Below are 23,649 nucleotides of genomic sequence, written 5' to 3' on the forward strand. Positions count from 1 at the left end.
GAAGTGGCAATTGCTGAAATTGAAATCAAGTTGACTTCAATTCCAGGCACAAAAAGAACATTTGTCAGAGTGACACGATGGCTTGAAATGCATGTGAGCTGCACATCTCCAATTCCTTTTACAGCATATGAAGCATTATTAGCACATGTAACAGTCCCCCCTAGAGGTGCATCACCTAAAGAATGAAACAACTGTCTGCAAGATGTGACATGCTTGGAAGCACCACTATCAAAGTACCAGGACTGAGCATCATTAGCAGTAAAGAATGCATCAGCTTTGGAGGGATGAAATAAGCAATGGACAGCCCATGCCCAATCCTGCGTTCTTTTTCTCCGAAGCAATGCGCTTCTTGCATTCTGAAATGTCATGTCTAGGCTTGCGACAATAGTTGCATCTTTTCTTCTTTGACTTATTTGCTGTATTTTTAGATGCATGGGAGAAATTGCAGCTGCTATGCGCAGATTTTGGCTTGCCCATAGGCTTGGAAGCCTTGCCTCTTCTTGTCTGCTGTGAAGCAAATGCATGATCAAGAATAATGGCTTATCTATTAGCTCTACTTTGCTCTTCCTGCAAAAGCAAAGTAACTAGCTGATCAAAAGAAAAGTGGTCTGGATTACCCATGGCCACTAATCGAAGGGTTATAGCGAATCCTTGATATGTATCTGGCAGTCCATTCAATGTGGTACTGACAAGCTGTGAATTTGGCACCACCTCATCAATGTTGGCAAGTTGTTCCATGAGGTCCTTGACCTTTGTCAGGTATGCATCCATAGAGTCACCTTCATTCATGCTGACTTCCTGTAATTGCCTTCTCAAATATGCAACACATGCCTCATTGCGGATTTGATAGAGAGAAGCCAATTTATCCCAAGCATCCTTTGCTGTCCTGCAAGACTGGATGTGTGGAATAATGATTCTCTTGCATGATAAAGCAATACATGAATGTGCATTTGCATCTCTTACATCCCATCTTGTCTGTTCCTGAGTTGGAAGAGTAGTAGCAGGAGTGCTAGAAGATGAGGCATCAGGAGTACCCCCTGCAGAGGGACCAACAGTAGAGGCAACCACTGTAGCATTGGCTGGCCTCAGATCAACCCCAGAAACAATATTCAACAAATGCTTTGCAACAAGAATATATTTCATGAGATAAGACCACATCGGATAGTTGGTGCCATCCAACTTATCATCTTCACGAAGAACGCCAAATAGATCTTGATTGTTCCCAGCCATAGCAAATGTGATACCCTGAAAGATACCTGAAAACCCAAAAGCCTCAAGGCTATCACTGCAAAAAGGTAGCTGTCCAAAAATGACAGCAAATATCTGCAAATTTCCGACCCAAATCAAAAGGGCAAATGCAGATCTGACCCAAATGTGAATGTGGCAGGCAATGTTCACTACAAAAACAGCAAATTTGGCAAAAGCCCCAAATTTAATGAGGGCAAATAGGCCAAAAAGAGGGCAAATGCAGAAAAGCCCCAAATTTTGCTGAAATTTTTGCAAATGTGACCCAATGTATGCGAATCTGACTCAATGTCCTGCAAATGTGACTCAATGTTCTTCAATCTGTCCCAATGTATTGGAATCAAAAGAGAAATGCTTGCAACTGCAGAATTAGGACTTGCTGTCCACAAATTGACTGCAAAAGTGCACCTGTACTAAATTTCCGGGAATAGTACGATCTGTACTGACACAATGTATGACTGTATGGTAGTTGTACGAAGCATCTACAACTGTACGGAGGCTGTACGGATCAGGTGTGCTGAATCCAACGTACGGCTGTACGGTACGAATAGTACGATCTGTACTAATGCAAATACGAGGCTGGTACGCTGGTACAGAGACTGTACGAATGTAGGTACGATGTTGGTATGCAAGACAGATGCAGGTACAGTGCCTGTACGGAGACATATGTGCAGTACAGAGCAGGTACAAATTTACGACGATGTAAGTATGAAGTTGTACGGCGATTGTACGCGACGCAAGTATGTACAAATTTACGACGACGTAAGTATGAAAACGGCGATTGTACGCACACGAGATAGAGGAGGCGATGGCAAGAAGACAAAAAAAATGCTTACCAAGCTTATGAATATGACTATAGAGGAAGGCTTTCCGTTAGATTGGCAGATAAGCAGGATGGTACAGATCAGTAAGGGGGGAGATAGCAAGATGGCAAAGAATTATCGGACAATCATGGTAAGCAGCTTAATGGCAAATCTATATGGCACTATCCTTAAGCAGAAAATCAGTAAATGGGTGAGGAACAAGGAGTGAGAACATCAAATCCCAGGCAGGGTTTCGTCCCAAGCACTTAACAGTTGATCATCTGGTTTCCATAAGGGCTGCAACTGAAGGAGTCAAAGGCGATAAAGAGGCTATCTACTGCTGTTTCATAGATTTCAAGAAAGCCTTCGACACAATGCCACGTAAGATGCTATGGGAAAGACTGGAAAAGCTCAAAGTTCCTCAAGAACTCAGAGACGTCACATGTTGACTCTATGAGAAGCCACATGTTGACTCCACGGGGAAAGCTGTAATAAGAAGTGACATAGGAGTTAAACAAAGCTGCCCTCTTTCACCGACACTCTTCGGTCCTTTTATCGATGAGTTGGAAGAGTACAAGAGAATGTACAGCAAGGAAGGGGTTCAGATCGCAGGGTACGCTTTGTTATTGCTTATCTATTGCTTATCTATTGTTATTGTTATTGCTTATCTACAAGAGAATGTACAGCAAAGAATAAGGAGAGTCTAAAGCACATTCAGATGCGCTCAGAGATTCCTGCAAACGCTCGGGGGTGCAAGTCTATAGATAAGACAAAGGTAATGGTCATCAGAACTCGTAGCAAACAAGTAGATGTTATATTTGGAGGGGACCTGAGCCCTTGGAAATAGACTCATATAAATATTTAGGACTGGATTTCACAGACAATTACAAATAGAATGCATGCATTGAAAGAAGGATCACAGGAGGTTTGAAAGCTCTATATAGCTCATCTATGGAATTGGGAAATGAGAGTTTCTGTACAGCATGCTTGTGCAGATAGTCATCCTTTACAGATGTCCCGCTTGGGCGCTCGAGCAGTCTAGGATATACTAGGAAAGAATGGAAACTATACATAAACATTTCCTGATAGGGGAGTTAGGGTTAAGGCAAAGAGAGCCTCGCTGGAACAGGTATGATGCCTCTGGAAGGGGAAGTCTTGTGTCAATTCATGGCTCACCTCAATAAAGTTGAGAAGATGGACACGAGTAGGATACCAAATAAGGTGATGGAAGCCTCATAGACAATGGGCTGGCACAGATCAACGCTACATAGAGGCACATAAGCAGCATACTCTAGGACAGGCAGGATTTTGGAGAAAGCACTCCACCCTAGACCACATCTTCACCCTGTGGGCTATCATTGAGGAGGCAAAGTCGAGATTTTAGAAAATCCACGCCTGCTTTTTAGACTTCCCGAAGACCTTCAACACTGTCTCACGATCTCATATGATTAGGGGACTCCAGGAGATATAGATTCCAGAGGTCATAATATGGGGGGGTGATGAGCCTATATGAGTCCGTCAAAAGGAGAATTTTCATCCCCTAGGATTGGGTTGAGAGCAAGATGGGAGTGAAGCAAGAATGCCCCCTCTCACCGACTCTTTTTCGGGCTCTACATGGATGAGATAACACCCTTTATTGACTGCCTAGGAGGCGAGGGATCATTGATAGATGCGAATGACATAGTCCTTGTATCATCTTCAGCAAAGGGAGTGCAGAGACATCTGCAAGCCAAAGAGGTGTTTTACATAGAGAGAAATTTGACAGTCAACCTTGGGAAGACCAAGGTTATAATCTTTAACACCTGACGCACAGTATTCCGTCGACATAGAACCACTTATGGAGGTGAAAGAAAGAAAGAAAGAAACTTTATTAAAGTCTGCGTAAGACCGATGGGTCCATGAGACTGTGAAAATCCTGATACAATGAGCTGTGGTAGTGGAGCTACTAAACAAGCATCCATACCAATGCAAAAAATGCAAAAACGCAGAATGGCAGTACTAAGTTCTAAGTACAACATAGTCATGTCGATGGTCGATTATATATCAATCTCAGCATCATCATCAATATTATCATCATCCCCAGCAACATCAAGATATCAAGATGGATGAGGCAGTGGAGGCATGAAGTCAGCAATAGAGTGCTGTCGGCCACTCAGAGGTGCGGTCCTGGCACGTCTCCTGGTCGTAGCTCTGCGTCTAACCAGGGCTACTGTGACCCCCGTCCGTAGGGCTCCGACTCTAAACAAGGAGGGGATGTCTCCAAGTGTGATCTGTGTGTCGACCCTCTGTCTGAGCTAGTGGAGTAGTGCAATCTTACACATAACCGGGGGTGGTTTTTGCAGGTCCAATTTTCACGATGACCCATGCAACCAAGGCACGACTCACACGAGGACACGGAGCTTTAGCCGACTAAAGAGACAATCCTTTGGATCGCACGTTCACGATCCAACATAAAGGGCTAGCTTTTTGACACCCTAGTGAGGCGGACTACTATGTATGCAGCATGTTATGCTCAATCTGAGATAACATGACCTTGGAAGGGTCGGTGGACATTGTGAGCTGGCGCTGACTAGATGGTTCTAAGGTCAGGGGTCTAGGTGCACCAAAATGTGTAATTGCCAAGGGCTAAATGGAATTAAGTGATACTCCAAGATGGGTAAATGGAACACCTAAGGATGGCCCCTAGGAATGTGACATGTGGCATGTAGAACCATCTAGGGAGTTGTGGGCTAGCTTGCAGGAGGAATTAATGTATAATTCAATATTGAGCTAGCTGTCAAGAAGATTGGCTGGGAGGATTATCTAAGTGCCATTGCCCGTGATTAAAAGGAGAAACTGTATTTTTGCGTTTCACTTTGGTGGTTAGCTATGTTGGTCGTTTTACATTTGGTATCAGAGCACAGGTTGTATGATGATCGTTGTGATTTGATGGTTTGAACAAACGTTGACGTGTGATAGGATGGAATAGATTGTTGACACAAAGTCTATGCAGGGGCTAATGTTCATGACATTCATGATGAAGTCTCGACATCAGTAATTACGTAATGCTGTCAAGGGGTTTGGAGGGTGCAAGAGGGTGAACAAAAAAGAGAGAAGGACCTTTACTCTCTTTCCATCGTAAGCCGAACCTTTAACAACGTCGCCAATCTCAACTCGTGTTGAAGGCAGCTTTTTGATTGAGACCTTCCCCACTCATTACAGAATGGAGTTGACAGCTCGACTTACATATCAGCCGGCTCCTCTTTGTATGTCAAATCAATGTACAGAGGAAAATCAGGTTCGAGATGATTAGAGCGTTGGTCAAATTAGTTGACAATACGTTGATCGCTGCATTGAAAGTGTTTGCATCAATTCCTAAGGGCCGACACTCGCAAGGACTAAATTGATGATCATATCTCCCTGAGAATTTAGGTCCCTTGAGCAAAAGGACCAATAGACTAGCGTGAGTTCGGTAGTCCAATCATCAGGACTTTCATCTCATCATCCAATCGTCAAGGCAGGAGATTGTGATCATACCCCAAATTTCTGCATCATTTCTATGGTACACACTTTAATAAATGTGCATAAATAGTCGATTCCTTCTGGCATCAAGCCTTGGGTCACCCAGAAAGAGAAGGAAACAAGACCAAGTGACCAGGGAGCTCTTCATCCTTTTCTAGTCCTCTTTATCCATTTTGTTGGTGAAAAGTTATCTATCACGAGGGCATGATTTCTGACGCATGCATGTTGGCATGTATGTGGGCAGGACCCCAGGAAAACAAGGGGTGAGGTCAAGGGTTACTCGATGTGCTAGAACCCCTAGCATTATTGCTTTGGGGGAAATTGAAAGGTCTAGAGCCAAGAGGGGCCCAAAGAACCTTGGGATTTACAAGTTTGTCATTGATAGGATCCCCATAAAAGGGGCAAGGGGCAAATGTACCTTAAGTTGGTCATTGGTATTGACCAACTAGAAGCCCTGGGGGCAAATTAAGGACCAAGGGGGCAATCCAAAATGTGGGCTGCCATGTGGCATGCCCATGCAGTATGGTTTTGGAACTGAATTCCTTGGAAGGACGTCGATGAACGCATGGGCCATGGGATCTTCTTGACGCTGAGAAGAGTAACGACGGAGAGAGCAGAGAGACCCATTTTAGTGGCATTCATTCACCTGGGTATACAAAGCTGAAGGTCAAGGTGCTTGGCTGGGACAGGCTCCAAATGACGTAAGGAAATTCGTACGGAGGCACGTGGAGGAGCAACCAGAGTACGGACTATACAAAAAGGTCTGGCGGAGCAGCTTGTGCCAAACAGTTCGTACATTCTTAGCTTTAGTGTATGGACCGTCTGTACAAGTTGTACGGAACAGCCGTACAGATTGGTACTCGGAGCTGCGTGCAGGGTGGCAAGCTGGCACAGGATGGAAAGGCAAGAATGAATAGCCCTTTACGAGTGGCAGTGCAAGGGAGATGCCCTTCCATTGGAATGCTTTAGCCCGTGTATGAGCTGGGTTCGTGGCTCTGAAGTTGCCAACTAGTCTCTTATGCCTTAACTTGGGGATTTGAGCACATCATTGGTTTTTGTGTGCATTTGTTGGCAAGCAAGGGACCTTTGTAATCCAGTATCTCTCTAGTATGGATTGCAGGTAGCAGCCCAGAGGTTAGATGCGATTGCCTGGGACAGAATTGGATGCTTGTAGTTCAGGTTCTTGTTTCCGAGGTTGTGCGCTGATCAGTTATGCACTTACCCATTGCTTGAGTATTTCCGTGACTCTGTGGACAATTCCAAGCCTCATGCACGTGTATGGACAGAGATGGATGCCTATTACCATTGGGGTGTGAGAGCAGAACCCAACAAGGTCATTGCTTGGGATACTGATGCCTATTGAGAGGAAGGAAAATGCATTGAATGAAATTGAGATCGAATTCATTGTATATCCCATTTTGCTAGCTTTGGCAAGTAGCATGTTCCGTGTGGGAAATTGAGAATATGTTTTTGGTTTCTCCAAGAGATGGGTCACATGCATGCAGTGGTTGCTAGCAGACAGCACATCGTTGGTACAACCTCGTTGCTGGTAGGCAAGGGTCGAGAATCCATGCTTGGAATGGGAAGTATCCCGGGAACCCCTAGAGGGATGGTATGTGTGTGACTGCATAGTGTTCACTGTGTTGTGATGCTAGATCTCTTTTGGGAATAGTAAGGGCTATGCAGGGTATGTGGTTTCTCACTAGGATGTGGGATGCCCCAGTTGTAAGGAGTGTATCCTTTATGTAGCCTAGGTTTTCTTGGAGTTGGGAGCAAGACGCAAGAGAGAGCAATGAGCAAAACGTTGAACTAGAATAGATAAAATAGAGAGAGTACAAGCGAGGAGGTGGTTTTGTCTAAGCGACAAAACCACACTAACCCACTAACTCTGGTTAGGGGAAAAAATCTCTGGTGAGGGAAAAGTGCCACTAACTCACTTATAAATTACATTGGCAACTGCCTAGAATATGCCAATAAATCTAACACCCCCTTGTAGTGCCAATGTGATGATGTACAAGGAAGTGATCATTCACCAAAAGGACATAAGTTCAGGGCATTGCGAAATGCCTCAAACATCTCACATGAAAGTGCTTTAGTGAAGATGTCTGCAACATTGTCATGTGTTGTCACATAGATCATACTGATCTCCTCTGCATGCAACTTCTCTCTGACATAATGATAATAAACCTCAGATTCTTTCCCACTACTATAGCACTCTGACTCAGTGAAAATTGAAGAAGGACCGTTCAATAAGAGATGAAGATCATCAAACAAATGACGCAGCCAAACACATTCAACTGTCGCCATGAAAGCTGCCTTGTACTCAACTTCACATGAGGAAGTAGCCACTGTAGATTGTTTCTTGCTCAGCCAAGAAATGCAAGCTTTGTCCAAAAAGAAGTAATTACCACTTGTGGACTGCCTAGTGTCATAGTCTCCAGCCCAATCTGAGTCACTGTGAGCATGCATCTGCAAGTTACCTTCCCGGGAAATATCAAGCCATAAGAATTTGTGCCTTGCGAGTAACAGAACATGCGTTTTACAGCTTGCCAATTTGTTGTCTTTGGGCTGTGCATATACCTACTCACCTGAGATACTGCACACTAAATATCGGGCCGTGTATTGCATAAATAAATGAGACATCCCACATCCTGCTCGCTATAAAGTGTGGCATCCACTGATTCACTTGCATCATACATTGTAAGCTTCAGCCCTAGCCCCATGGGAGTGGCTATAGGCTTACAATCTTGCATGTTGAACCCATCCAAGAGCTTTTTTGCATACTTGGATTGAGACATAACAATGCCACGCTTGTCTTGTATGAACTAGATCCCCAAATAGAAATTTACCATACCCAAATCTGTCATGTCAAATTCAGCTTTCAATTCAGCCTTGAAATCTGCAATTATTTCCTCATTTGACCTTGTGAGCAGCATGTCATCCTTCTTGATGTAGAGGATGCTTTCTGAGGGACTATTGTGTAACCCTTACTTGCCAGGAAGGCATCAATCTTGGCATACCATGCACGTGGGGATTGTTTTAGCCCATATAAAGCTTTATTCAGCTTGCAAACTTGAAGTGCCTTGCTTGAAAGTTCAAAGCCAGGAGATGGTTTGACATAAACCTCTTCCTGCAAGTCCCCATTAAGGAAAGCTGTTTTTATGTCTAACTGATGGACATTCCAAACAAAACTTGCAGCCATCGCAATAACTGATCTGATCGTGGTCATCCGAGATGTAGGAGTAAAAGTCTCCTCATAATCTATGCCCATTTTCTGAGCATAGCCTTCGGCGACCAGCCGTGCCTTGTACCTTTCAATGGACCCATCTGGCTTCCTTTTCACTTTGAAAACCCTTTTGGTGCCAATGGCATGTTTCCCTGGAGGCAAATCCACAACATCCCAAGTCTGATTTGTCTCAATGGACTACAATTCATTGTGCATGGCATGCATCCAATGCACATTATCCTTGGCTTCTTCAAAAGACTCAGGTTCTTCTTCATCAAGAAGGGTACCTGTATAAACTAACTCAACAAGAAGAGCCCCCCTACATGCCTTACTGCACTACGAGTCCTGCCAGGCAAAGGTGCCTCAAGCCTACTCTCCCTGAGAGTCTGTCGAAACCAATTCGGAACTGTTTTGGCTACATGTATCTCTTGAATCTCTTGCCTGACAACTTCATCCACACCCTGCGGAGAAACAAAATCAGCATGTGGCTGAATCGGGGCATGTGGATCAGGAGCCTCAGTTAGGGAACCAAAAGCTATAGGAAGCATCCCCTCAAAAACATCATGTGCTGAATTCTCTGAAAAAATAGCATCTCTACTCACAAAAATCTTGCGAGAAGCATGTGTATGTCCTGAATTCTCTAAAAAAATAACATCTCTATCTTTCAATGGACCCATCTGACTTCCTTTTCACTTTGAAAACCCATTTAGTACCAGTGGCATGTTTTCCTGGAGGTAAATCCACAGCATCCCAAGTCTAATTTTTCTCAATGGATTGCAATTCATTGTGCATGGCATTCATCCAGTACACATTATCCTTGGCTTCTTCAAAAGTATCACGTTCTTCTTCATCAAGAAGAGTACCTGCATAAGCTGACTCAACAGAAAAAGCCCCCCATGCGTGCCTTACCACACTATGAGTCCTGCCAGGAAAAGGTGTTTCAAGTCTACTCTCCCTAGGAGTCTATAGCAACCAATTTGGAACTGTTTTTGTAGTATGTATCTCTTGAATATCTTGCTTGACGGCATTATCCATTGCCTGAATAGGTACAAAATCAGCATGTGGCTGAATTGGGGCATGTGGAGCAGGTGGAGGTTGCTGTAAATTCTGATTTTCAGCATGAGCATCAGTTGGGGAACCAAAAGCTTTAGCAAGCAACCCCTCAAAAACATCATCTGAAGAAGCTCGAATAGTGAATTCAGCATGTGTATGAGCTGAATTCTCTGAAAAAATGACACCTCTACTCACAAAAATCTTGCGTGTGGCAGGATTGTAGAGACAATAGCCTTTGCTTTGTGCACTATACCCAACAAAGATACACTTTAGTGCCTTATCTGACAACTTATGTCGAAACTCCATAGACGCATAGGCATATGCAACACATCCAAAAATACGAAACTGATCCACTGAAGACTTTCTCCCATGCCAAGCCTCATAGGGAGTGATTGTCTTCAAAGCCTTTGTGGGAGCTCGATTCAAAACATAATTGGCACACATGAGGCCTTCGAGCCAAAATCTGAGGGGTCAGCCTCATACGATAGCCTTTGCTTTGTGCACTATAGCCAACAAAGATATATTTTAGTGCCTTATTTGACAACTTATGTCGAAACTCCACAGGCGCGTGGGCATATGCAACACATCCAAAAACACGAAAGTGATCCACTGAAGGCTTTCTTCCATGCAAAGCCTCATAGGGAGTGATTGTCTTCAAAGCCTTTGTGGGAGCCCGATTCAAAACATAATTGGCACCCATGAGGCCTTCGAGCCAAAATCTATGAGGCAACTTCTTAAAATAAGAGTGATATATTCCATTCAAAACAAATGATACAACAGGTGGGAGAGAAAGTACTCTATCCCTAGCCTCAACAATGTCGCAAAAAAGCCATGGAGGTGGTCTAAAATGCCACGACATCCCAAAAGGGGTCAAGTGAAAAAATAAAGAGCAGTCCCATGTCCTCATGAAGGATATAAGTCTCCCACGAGCTGCCAAAGAGGTGCCTGTACACCGCTCCCACTGACTCCTAAGAGTGAAAATAATCTCTGCCCAAATGGAAGCGAGAGTGTCAGCCTCCGTGCATAAATGGTCCCCAAGTACAAGAGAACATCGCGAACACCATATCCGCCATAGGGTAATACTAGAAATCACCTCCCAGGCTTACCCTACAGCCGAAACAGGCATGGAATCCTGTGATGGTATCGGTAACAAAAGTAAATCCTGCAGCTCCATGATGCTGGCCTCCGTGGGACCCCGTCTCTGGCGTCGCTGCATGAAGAAACCAAAGTCTCCTGGCTCTGCCTCAAAGAGAGTAAAGGCTCCAGATCCTCTCCCCCAAAGAGCAGCGCCCCACGTCATCAGAAAGGACTCAGAAGTAACATATGAGAACAACCTGAAGATACCTGTCCATACCACTCTAGAACTGGTACAACTCCATAAACAATGCTTGCTATATTCCTCTGCAATCTGACAACGCATACACAAGGAGGGTCTACCCATCTGCTGGAGCCAAGTACCCACAGGTATACCCCTATGTATAGTGAGCCAAAGAAAGTAGGAGACTTTCCTGGCTCTACTGATGCCCCAAAAGTGAGTCCAGTAGCTCCGCAAGAGCTCTGCAGTAAGTCCCTGTGTGTTCCAATGCTGGGAGGCAGATGGAATGTGATGAGAGTCTCTCCGCTGAAGCCTCTAACCTGCCCTCGTCGAGTACTGGAAGAAAGAAAGAGGACGATCGCCTGTCACCGGAGCAGGCCATGCCCATTCACCTGGGTCCTAGTCAAGCTCCGCAAGAGGACGACCCTGAAAAATCCAAAGTCTCCATCTAATATCCTCTGCAAGGGTCAACCTGGAAGGATCTGTGACCCATTCCTTACCCAGGCAACCAATGACCCTGACTCTCTGCCAAAGAAGCTCCTGACGATCCATGGGTTGAGTGGGATACAATCTCTGAGAGGAGTCCGTCTCAAAATAAATAAACGGTGCCGGTCCTAAGCGAACTCCAATGCATAGCCCAGTCTCACTAAAACAACCTGACCAAGTAGAAATAGAATCAACATAGGCTGGCTCTGTAAGTACATCCCTCCACTCCTGAGGAATAGCTCTCATGATCTGTAATCTGGTGGCAGCAATCTGTCAAAGTGGCCCATGTCTATCTCTGATCACCTCCTTTGACATCTCCACACCTTCCCTGAACCAATCTCCAACTGTCACAACCCCCTGAGCATGCCATCTGGCAAAGGGAGTCCTGAGTTCTGTACCAAGGGAAGATCCCTGGTACCGAACTAGGGGGTTATGGTAAAGTGGCTGTCAAGCAATTTCCTCTCTAGAGGAGGGAACTGCTCTGATGAGGTGCTGTCGAAAGTAATCCCATATCTGAACAAGCCTTTTCACAAGTGGTGAGGAAGGCTGAGAATGCTCGTCTGCCAGGAAGATCCAACTGACTCTACCTGCCCACTGACCTGCTGCTCTAGGGGTGCACTGGTGAATCCCATGCAGTAGGAACTGCTTCCACAGCTGATCTCCTAGAGTCAAACCTCTAACAAGAAGTTTGACTAAAAGGGCTCTGCTCTGCATCTCCGGATCAAGAATCCCAAGTCCTCCCTGCGAGAAAGGTAAAGTGATAGTATCCCATGAAACTCTGGCCCTAGTGTCCTCAGAACCATCACCACCACTCCACAGAAAGTTCCGAAGCAATCTCCTCACCTGACGAATCGAGTCAGCATGAATGCACCAACATGACGCAACATACCACAGTCACTAGTAGAACCTGGTTGAGTACCAGCGCTCTTCCGGCCAAAGAGAGTCTAGCCGTACTCCAGTAGGCTAGCTTTCTTCGGATACTCTCAAGAACTGGGGCAAATTGTTGCGTCGGGGACACCTCAATGCCAACCTGGAAGCCAAGATATCTCGTGGAGGTGCCTCTGGGTATCCATACAAAGCCTCTATCTCCTCCCCATGTTGGGGTATCCTGCTGATCTCCAGTCCAGATGCCTTTTGATTTGTTCCAATTGACAAGTCCCCATGAGGCTTTGCAGAATTTGTCAATTGCATCCGCAGCAGTAGCAAGACTATATGCATCTCCTCTGACTGTCAGTGCCGTATCATCAGCAAACTCAGTGTCCAGAAGCTCCTGCTCCTGTCGGATAGGCAGATGAAGTCCCAAAGTGCCATGACTGGTAGCCTGCATAAAGTATCCCATAGCCTCCGCTATGAAAAGGAAAAGGTAAGGTGCAAGCAGGCATCCATGTCGTACTGATCTGGATAGCTGAAAAGCCGGTCCTCTGTCTCCACAGACCACCATCCTGCTAGAAGAGTGAGAGTAAAGTGAGGAGACCCATAAAATCCATCTGTCACTAAAGCCTAGCCTCCTCATAGTGCCCTCCAAGAAACCCCAGTCCACCCTGTCATAGGCCTTCTCAAAATCGAGAAGGAGAACTGCAATCTCCTGCTGACTCTCCTTCGCCTAGTGAGTGGCCTCCCAAAAAGTGAAGATATTATCCAAGATGCTCCTATCTTGGACAAATCCTGTCTGAGTAGCTCTGATGATATTTGGCAGCATAGGCTTTAAACGAAGGGCCAAGGTCTTCGCTAGGATCTTGTAGGCTGTCCCTAAAAGTGTAATGGGTCTCCAATTACGTAGGACTGTCTTGTCTCTCCCTTTCGGGATGAGACAGATCATACCTGTGCATAATGCCTCACCCAAAGATCCTGCATCGAGAGCCTCTGAAACGGCTGAAACTAGATGAGGTCCAATCGTATCCCAAAGAGCTGTAAAAAGAAGTGGCGACACACCATCCTCCCCCGGGCATCTGTCTCTGGGCAGCTCATGTAACGCATCTGTGATCTGCAGGAGTGATAGCGGGCTATCCAAAACCTGACTCATCCTGTCTGAGACCATATGGGGGACATGACTCCAAATCTCATCTTTGGCTCTGATCATCTCCTCGGTGACTGGATCGGCGGTGTAAAGAGTGGAATAGAAATCAGAAGTGATCTCAACAAGACGATGAGGATCCGTCTGAAGAGACCCGGCCTCATCCACAAGTCTACGAAGACTGTCCGAAGAGTATCTTTGACCCACTGCCCTGAAGAACTCTCTAGAGCATCTATCCCCCTTTTGGATCCAGAAGGTCTGCTGGGAGTAAAACTTGGACTCGGCATATGGGTGAAAATGTTGTGCAGCTATGTGAGTTATTTGTTTGTTGAACATTGCGTTTGGGGCTGTTTAGGCTGGGTTGGACTTTTGGTTTTTTAGAGGATGAGTTTGGGCATGTTCCTGGATTCTTCTAGATATATGCTCATTGCTTCAGCCTTAATAAGTACAAGAAAGGTAGTGTGCTAGGTGACTAGTGATTTGCAACACTCAGCATGTTGAATTGGAGGCGGCAATCACTGGCGTACATATGCCCTGAATCTCCTCTAGTCTCTCCTGAGCCTCTAAAAGCTGCCCTCTGATGAAAAGAGAATGAGGAAAGCTCTGAATCAATCTCTGAAGTCTGGATACCTCCGCTCTTGCATTCCCATCTCCGATTCTGAGCTTTTCCTTCTCCTCTTTTGCCCTCAACTGGCAAGCCATGCTGACTCTGGCCAAAGCCTCCTCTACCCACATCAACCAGCCCTGATCCTCAGGAGTGTCCTCTGTCAACCAAACCTCTCTCAACCGTTCCACGAACTCTGTGTCCTGAAAAACAAAGTCCGGAACTCTCACAAAGCCTGTGCTCTCCAATCGAGAGGTAGGAAGAATCTGTAATAGGACTGGAGCATGGTCAGATAAAACATAACCCGGGTGGATCCCAATCTGTCCTCCTCTAGCCTGGCCCCAATGGCCAATATAAAACCTGTCCAGCCTACCCAAAGATAGAGAGCCATGGAAAACCCCACACCAAGAGAACTGGAGACTATCAGCCAAGTGACGAAAGTCGTCCAATCGAGCTGCATCATGAAGTCCAGCATGCAAAACAAGACTATCCCACTCCACTCTCTCCCTATCAGAAAGTCCACCCTCTGTCTGGCCCAACTTGTCTTCAGAGAATTCAACCATGTTGAAATCTCCTCCAACAATCCAGGTGTCTGCCTGAGGAAGGGACTCTCTGAGCTGTCTCCAAAATGCACGTCTGCGGGCTGGATCCGTGGGAGCGTACACATTGAGAACACCAACTGCTGTGCTCTCAATCTGAAGAATAACATAGCATGCCATGCTCTCCACTAGTGTACCCTCTTGGGTATCTCTGGGGCCCACCTACATAACCACCAAAAGCAGGTGCCCTCATGTGACCACAGACATCACTATGTATGAGCTGTAATTTGCGAGTAGCTCGTACTGCTCCATCCTTTTTAAAGGGAAATCTATGCATCTTACCAAGGATGCCCACTAACTTTGGTTAGGGGGAAAAACCTTTAGTGAGGGAATTGTGTCCCTAGCTCACTTATGGATTACATTGGCAACAACTGCCTAGAATATGTCAATAATTCTAACAGGTTTGGGGCCAATCTAGGTCTTTGTGTTGGTGCAGGGGCACTCTAGCTCTCAATCTATTGGTAACACTTTTGCTGAATTGTTAATGTAACAGTGTTGACTGGTTACTTGTTCGTTTTACTGCCCTTTGAAGTTATTTGAGGGAGAAAATTGTCAGCTTTTAGTTTGATTTGTGGCAGCGTTTGGGGATCAGTTCTTGCAGTTAGTTAAAAATTTGCAGGAATTTCCTAGTAAAGGAAAGACTGGTGATACTTTGCAGTTTTACACTTATTGTTGATGCTTGTATAGCTGTTGTTCGGGTATTTGGGGTTTACAGGTTATATTTGGAGGTTTGGATTTCTAGTGGCAAATACAGTTTCAGGCAGTGGTGTTAAAAAAAAAAAACAAGAACCGATCCATTTAAATGGAAGTTGAAGAAGAAGCTTCTACGGTGGATCCCGTAGACTCAGGAGTCCGACCTACCCCGCAGGTGTCGCGCCTAATACTGCCAATTGTAGGCCAAAAAAGTACTCTAATTGGATGTCTGACCGTAGTTCCGATATCATAGAGACGTGGTTACACATTTGCCATTTGTGAAATTAGGAATGATATGAATAAATCTGCGAGGCCACCCATATGTTTAATGAGGCAGCGGATAGATGGTGAATAAAACAACAAAAGGATGGAGTGGCATCCACTACTTGGGAGGGGTTCAAGCAAGAATTTAGAAAACACTTCTTGCCTCGTGACAAGCATCTTGAGCATGGGGTCAATATAGAAACCTTCGTCAGAGAAATTTATTAGTGGCTGAATACATTGATGAGTGTAGAGAAAGTGTGATGATAATTTATAAACCTCCACCTCAGTCGGTGCAGGTAAAAGATTTTATCTTCGAACTGAACGATCGAATCAAGATGGAAGTTCGGGCTAAGTATGTGAACACGCTAGATGAAGCAATTGCCATAGCCTTGAACTATGAGGATGGGCTTTGTGCAGGTTGGGACTCAGTATGAGTCCCTGAAGAAAACTAGCTAGGTCTAAGAAGAAGTGGCTTAGCAAAGGGAGTGCTTTACAACCCAATGGCCAAGCCAAGCAAGCGAAGCCAGTTGAGACTCCTTCTAAACCAAGTAGCACCATTGGGGCGAAAAGAAAAGTAACACCAATGGCATCCCGGGCTTGGTCAAAATCTTCTTTCACCCCAGAGCAAAAAGACACAGAGAGAAGAGAAGACTTGTGTTTTGGATGCCTTCAGCCTCATCAGTGGAAAGATTGTCTAGGAAACAAGGTCGTCGGATGGTTGAGATGGTGATCTCAGAATGCGACATGGAGATGGAGGAAAGTCCCAGAGCAGAACAGATGCGGATTCAACTAGCGAGATCTTCTCAAATATCAGTACTTGTTTTGTTATGTGTCTGTTGCTTAGCAAGTAAACAGTGCACCTAATAATATCCTATCAAAGCCCGCACCAACGGGGTATACAACCTTTAACGATATGGACTTAATTAAGATGTAGGGGCCAGTAGCCAATCATGACGTCATTATGTTGTTTGACTCAACGTCAACGCACAATGTAATTGACTCCAAGCTTGTAAAGAGGCTAAAATTAAAGACTAGCCCATCTGACTATGCATATACAGTCAGGATGGCAAATGGAAGTTCAAGTGAAGTATGGGACCAAAGGGTTACCCAGTTGAAACTTCGAATTCAAGACTATGCGGAGAAGCTTGATTTCGAAATAACAAAGCTTGCTCACGCACATATAGCCCTGGGTAAGCCTTGGCATTCTAGAAAGAATCCAGCCATATATTTGTAAAAGCACATTTATCAGTTCAAGATGAACGATGTGTTGTATGTCTTGCGAGATGAAAAGGATTTACCTCAGGGACCGTTGGTTTCTGTAATGAAAGTTTGAAAAACTCAAGAAGAGTTTTTGTTTCTTTGTATAGCATCAGTAGAGACGATTGATGGTCCATCAGCTAGTACTAATGTTACCCAAGATGGGGAGACTGCCCAGTTGGCTGATCAAATAGCAGAGGAGTTATCTGACGGTTTTAAGGATGAGTTGCCTTATGAGTTACCTCCAGAGCGGAATGTTCAGCATAAGATTGAACTGATCCTGGGGACAAAACCTGTAAATAGACCTCCCTATCGATTAAGTTTTACTGAAGAAGCGTGTTACGCTCAAGTCGAGGTAACATGACCTCGGAAGGATCAGTCGGCATTTTCCTTTAAAGGATCAATGTTTGTATTATATTTCTTTCGGCTTCATGTAAATGATCAAAAAAGGAATCAAGGTCAAGGTCCTAGGTGAGGGTGATATGGCACTAGACTAGGTGGATCTAAGGCTAAAGGGACCTAAATGCATTAAATGTGCCTAGGGGCAAATGGTTTCAATGATATCCCAAGAGAGGGGTAAATGATGCATTAAGGAGGGACCCTAGAATGAAGACATGTGGCATACTAGATCCATCTAGGGAATTTTGGGGCTTGGTGGAATTTTATGAGCATGGGGAAGATTGGTTGGACAGCAGCAGATGGATCTTAACTTCAGCCCACCTCAAATCCCCACCTTCCCCGCTCATGGCTGCTATTCTAAAAGCTTGGAGCTGCTTCTGAAAAACACTTCACAGAGTTCCACCCACTTCTCGTGAAGAGATTCAAAGGCAGCCAATCATGTGGAATGGCTCGATTTTGGATCATCATGGCAAGCCACTAGGAGTGTCACATTATATGCAGTGGTCTAGATGGGAGAGGGGACTTGCTAGGCGCTTGGCAAGCCTTTTTAGCAGTTGGCCACCTCACAGGGAGTGCACTCAGGATACAACAGATACAGGCAGCCATTCAGCCAGAGTGGATTGACACAGATGACATGCCGCTTATAGAGTCCACTTGGTTCAGTCGGGAGGCAAACTTATCAGATCTTCAGATGATATTCTTTTGGAGGTTGCATTTCAGCCTGTCAGGATTGTAGGATTCATGAGTGTAGGATTTGCAGGACCCTTGGGCACTTTGCCAAAGATTGCTCCAGGAAAAAGAAAAGACCAAAAAGATCCACGGGTGCGCCTCATAGCTTCACCCGACCTGAACCTTCATCACGACCAATTCCTACCACCTCACGCGGACAGGACAGTCGACACGTCTTGCTTCAGTCGTCCACCGTTGGGCGCAGTGTCACAAGAAACGTTTCGAGATTTTAACAGACGTTTCGTCTAGAAACGTGTAAAATTAGTGTATTTTATATAAATTATTTTATATAAATAATAAAAAGTGTATTTTTTATTTAAAAAATTTCAAAAAAACTTTCACGTTTCACACGTTTCTTAGAAACGTTTCGGGCAGAAATGTTTCTTCACGTTCCTGTTGCCCGAAACACGTTTTCTGGTGACAGAGGTTGGGTGCTTGTCAAAGTTAGGGAGCTAGTACCTCAGGCTACAACTGATGGGGCCACATACCCGGCTCTTCAAGATGAGACTGCTCCTGGCCATGTTCATGTACAAGAGCGCTCACCTAGGGAGAACCTTTCTCCAGATACCGTGGTCATGAAGACTCATGCAAGTCATGCAGCGACAACCCCCTTCTTCTCTTACACGTCTGTCTTCACCTAAAAGAGGTAAGGGGGTTATTGGTTCCACTCCTCCTTCCGCAGGGCTCCTTCGCACTCCTGCGCCAGAGGTACTTCGCAAAAATTCATTTTCAGTTCTGGAAGACTTGGCTCAATTTGAGGCAGAGGAGGAGTTTGTACCCTCTACGCTCGAGGAGCACATCTTTCAGACATCCGTGGAGAGAGTTTCCCCCTCAACAGGTGTGGGTGTGTTTTCTCCAGTTGACTTTCCCACCTCTAGATAGGAGAAACTTTTCGCAGGAGAGGGCTTTCTCCGCAACCAGGTCGGGTAGGATATTCCATCCGGCCTCCTCCTCTCAGAGATAAGGATTGTCAGTTGGAACATTCACGGCCTCGGGGGTGTACCTCACCGCCGCCATGCGCAGCTGATTCGTAACCAGCTTCATCCAAGTGTTACTGGGGGTCCCATGGACATTCTCATGATTCAGGAACACAAATTGGATGTCAGCAATTGTGCCAAGTCGGGTAAGCTTCTTTCAGGCCATACTTTGTGGTCACCCGCCTTGGGCACCAGGGGAGGTACTTGCATTTCTATTTCTTCTTCTATACTCCCCTTGGTGGACACGGGATCATAGTCCCTTCCAGAGCTCAGTGGATTTTACTTTTGATTGGTGGGCACAAGGTTCGTTATGACAGGGTAGACTGGGGCTTTCTCGAGGGAACACTTACTCGTTTTGGCTTCTCAAACACATGGATCAAAGGGGTGTCATCCCTCTACAGATAAGCCCACAGCCAGGTTCTTATTGGTGGAGTCAGGGGGGACAGGTTTCAGATTACTAGATCAGTCCGTCAGGGATGCCCCTTAGCCCCCTTTTTATTCATTTTTGTGAATGAGGCTATGAGCTATTACATTAGAGCTCAAGCTGGGATTGTAGGGCTCAGGCTTCCTCTGAGGTAGGAGGATGAGCTCTTAGACAGTGAGTTGGCAGATGATACAGCTCCTTTTTTTGGATGCCACTCCACACACACTGAATTCATTCAGGATGGCTTTGGATTTGTTTTGCATTGCGGCACGTGCACATATAAATTAAAACAAATCCAATGGTTTTTGGATCAGTGATGAGGACACTCCACTCTCGGGGAATGACATAGGGTTCACTTGGATTCAGAGGGGAGTCTCCGTTAGATATCTGGGATGCCAAGTTGAGGTGGGCATCTCTCAAGCATAGCAGTTCCCTCCCGTGTTAGAGAGTATCATGAGGAAACTCATCTTTTGGAGTTTAGCTAGACTTGACCTTGCATCCAGAGTTGTGGTTGTGAACCAGGTCTTATTGGCCATTGCCTAGTTTGTGTGCTCATGTTCGTGCAAATCTAGAGGTTGTATCGCTCAGCTCATGAGACCTATCAGGAAATTTCTATGGAGTGGTTTAGATGGCACCTCAGATGTTGTAGCCAGGGTGGCTTGGGAGACCCTCATTCTCCCCACAGGAGAAGGAGGTCTCAATATTATTGATCCGAACTTTGTATGGCCTTACTTTGCAAATTTGTAGTACGTGGATTGATGCTTGGATAGGAGCCCTGGAAGGATTTTTTCTCACGCAACATTCAGTCTTGTGTCCCTTCTCATGGGGCAGATTGGTTGGACAGTAGCAGATGGATCTTTACTTCAGCCCATCTCAAATCTCCTTCTTCCCCTCTCATGGCTGCTATTCTAAAAGCTTGGGGCTGCTTCAGAAACACACTTCGCAGAGTTCCACCCAATTCACATGCAGCCAGTCATGTGGAATGACTCGATTTTGGATGATCATGGTAGACCACTTGGAGTGTCACATTATATGCAGTGGTCTAGATGGGAGAGGGGACCTGCCTCTACAGTAGGCGCTTGGCAGGCCTTTATGAGACTTCTAGAGGATCAGAGACTTTTAGCAGTTGGCCACCTTAGAGGGAGTGCACTCAGGATACAGCAGATACAGGCAGCCATTCCACCAGAGTGGATTGACACAGATGACATGCCGCTTACAGAGTCCACTTGGTGGGGAGTGTTTTCAGGGACGGGCATTCCGTTACAGATCATTGCATTGCAGGATGCACATGAGGATACCCTTGTCTTTGATGTTTAGTCGGGAGGCAGACTTATCAGATCTTCTGATGATATTCTTTTAGAGGTTGCATTTCAGCCTGTCCGGATTGCAGGATTCATGGAGTGGGGCAGGGACTCACAGTGGTATCTTGACCCTGATCCTATTCTCCTTGCGTTGGGGTCTTGGAGACTCTGGCTGTATGGTGGTTCCCTTATAAGGTTCTTGCAGTTGGACCCAAGGGAGTGGGAATAGATTGATGAGGGGCACCGACAGAAGAGCCTTGCCTTCTTTCGCTACACAATTAGAAATGCCTGGAGATTTCAGCTCAGCAGTAGAGGTTGGAGCCCCTCCAGAACGCCACATTGGGATAGTTTTCAAATTTTCGCAGTGGTTCAAAAGAAGATTTGGCGTAGGCTTTGGAAATCCCTCGGAAATAGAAAGATCACTCTTTTCTTTTGGCTTTCTATTCATGGACGGATTGCAGTGAACTTGTGGAGATCCAGGTTCGGGGCTGACCCTACTTGTCCTCATTGTCATATGACAGTTGAGTCAGTACAGCATTGCCTTTGGGAGTGCAGATAGGCGAGGACGATTTGGAAAGGTGTTGCTAGGATTTCCAGCATCTTTCATATAGCACCTTTCTATATGACCTGGGGTTCAGTGGCTTGGTTATCTCTTACTCGCCCACAGGTGTTTTTCGAGGGACATGATCCAGATCCAACTTTCATTGTACGGCGACACTCAGTGGAGTCTTGTTCCCTTCAAGATGTCCCCTTCATTCCTTGCAGAGCTTCTCATGCCTCAGTGGACATGTGTTGGGAGATTTTGGCTAGCATTGCAGCTTGGCATATTTGGAGAGCCAGGTGTACAAAGGCGATGGAGGGTATCCACGTTCACCATTCCCAGACTATGGCCAATATTTCGACCGACACGGTACACTTTCTGATGGCCATTTGGGCGAGCATGCAGGGATCCTTCAGAGCAGCCACTGCCAGGAGAGTTACTTTTTTCAGAGTTTGGAGAGGATCTCCTTTCTTTTATGAGTCTCCTTCAAGGTTGAGATGGCATTTTCAGCCTCCGCCTTGGTTCTTTATAATCTCATTTTGAGCTGTTTTTATTTTTCCTCATGCATTGCATGATGTACTCCCGCATTTGAGCTTGCTCTTGCGGTTTTCATTCATACTTAATGAAGTAATTTTCTTGCAAAAATATATATATATATGCAGGCCACTATGGATGGGGATGCCAAGACACCTGTGGCCTTCCCCAAGATCAAGACACTTATCTTGACCCCAACAAAAGCACTATATTCCTCTGTTGCATCTCTCCCCTCGCCTCCCTCCTATGTGTTTGCAAAGACGCCTTCCCCATATGCAAAGAACTATCTACAGCAGAAGAGAATGGTAAGCATGATAGACCCACAAGAGCATATTTATTACTTACAGCAGGAAAACAGATGCATGGGAAGCACAAGGAAACAGGAAATTATTCACGAGGTAGTACAGATACACAATACAGCAGCACCGACAACACAAATGGTGACTGAAGTCCAGGACCTTGTCACAAATCAGCTCCAATCAGTAAAACAGGAAATTACAGCAACAGTGGACACTAAAGTTAACAAATCGGATGTGTATGAAGAAGTACAAGAATAGGAAAAGAGGGTGGCTACCAGAGGGCTGGTTTGAAGGAACTCAAAAGGAAAAACTGGAAAATATCATGGAAATAACCCCACAACTAGAATGGGATGCTGAAGATGTACTAGGTGTCTTACAAGACGGGACACACGCCAAAGCATGCTTCCAAAACAAGATGAAAAGAAGCAAGATTCTTAAGCAAACCAATAAGCTGAAAGGCACTAAAATATGGATAGCAGAGGAGCTCACCCCAACTCAGCTCAAAATGAAGGCCACTAAATTGGCTAAAGTGAAGGATGCTCACAAGGAAGGAAAATGGGCTGTTTATAATATGCTCAAAAAGGCAAAGCAATTCAGGTTGAAACCACCAACTATGCTCTTATGACTACCATAATGGCTACAAGCGGAGGATTGGATTTGATCCACAAGAGTAAATATACTTTCTACAGCAAGAAGTGAGAGAGCTCAGGCTTATGGTTGCAGCTCTTGGAAGAAAGGTGAAGGAGATGGAGAGCAAAGCCAATCAAGAAATTATTGCAGAGGCTATGGAAAATGCAACACATCTCCAGTTGCGCCAACACTTGTCTCCAAAGTTGAAGAGATGATCACCACTCAGGTAAGCTCAGCCAAGAAAGCGATGGCTATTCTAGCCAACAACAAAAACAACAAAGCAGATCTATATAAGGAGGTAAAAGAGCAGGAAGCCATAGCAAAAAACAAGTAGAGATTGTGCATAGGGGGACTGCTGGAGGACTGTATGGGCTGTCCTGCAGATGATTTTACAAAGGGATACACAGTAGAAGAGAAGATCACAAGTCTCAAGAAGGAGATACCACAGATAGAATGGGATGAAACTGACATCAATTGAATCTCTCAGAAGGGAACACAAGTACAAGTTGAGTTCACAGAGAGGGCAGGTAGAATCAAGATTCTCCGACAAACAAATGAATTGAAAGGCACACAGATATGGACATCTGAGGAGCGTACCCCGAATCAGCTCAAACAAAGGCATGTTGAACTTACAAGCCTTGATCCGTGAACCCAAAGACTCTCAGTCTTAAACTGATGTTGCTCAGGCCATTTTCTTTTTCTAAGATAAAATTAGTAGCTAGTTATGCATCTAAATATACTGGGGCTGAGATGAT

The 23,649-nt window shown here is 45.3% G+C and overlaps 1 protein-coding gene across 4 annotated transcripts in view; it reads right to left on the reverse strand.

Moving 5' to 3' along the window:
* LOC147880904 (uncharacterized) overlaps positions 1-23,649 on the reverse strand; it is a 206,704-nt gene that overhangs the window by 59,632 nt on the left and 123,423 nt on the right. The window lies entirely within an intron of this gene.

The sequence above is a fragment of the Dipteris shenzhenensis genome, chromosome 31 (assembly GCF_047967505.1).
Source record: "Dipteris shenzhenensis isolate YYH24624 ecotype China chromosome 31, Dip_SZ_1.0, whole genome shotgun sequence".
NCBI lineage: Eukaryota > Viridiplantae > Streptophyta > Polypodiopsida > Gleicheniales > Dipteridaceae > Dipteris > Dipteris shenzhenensis.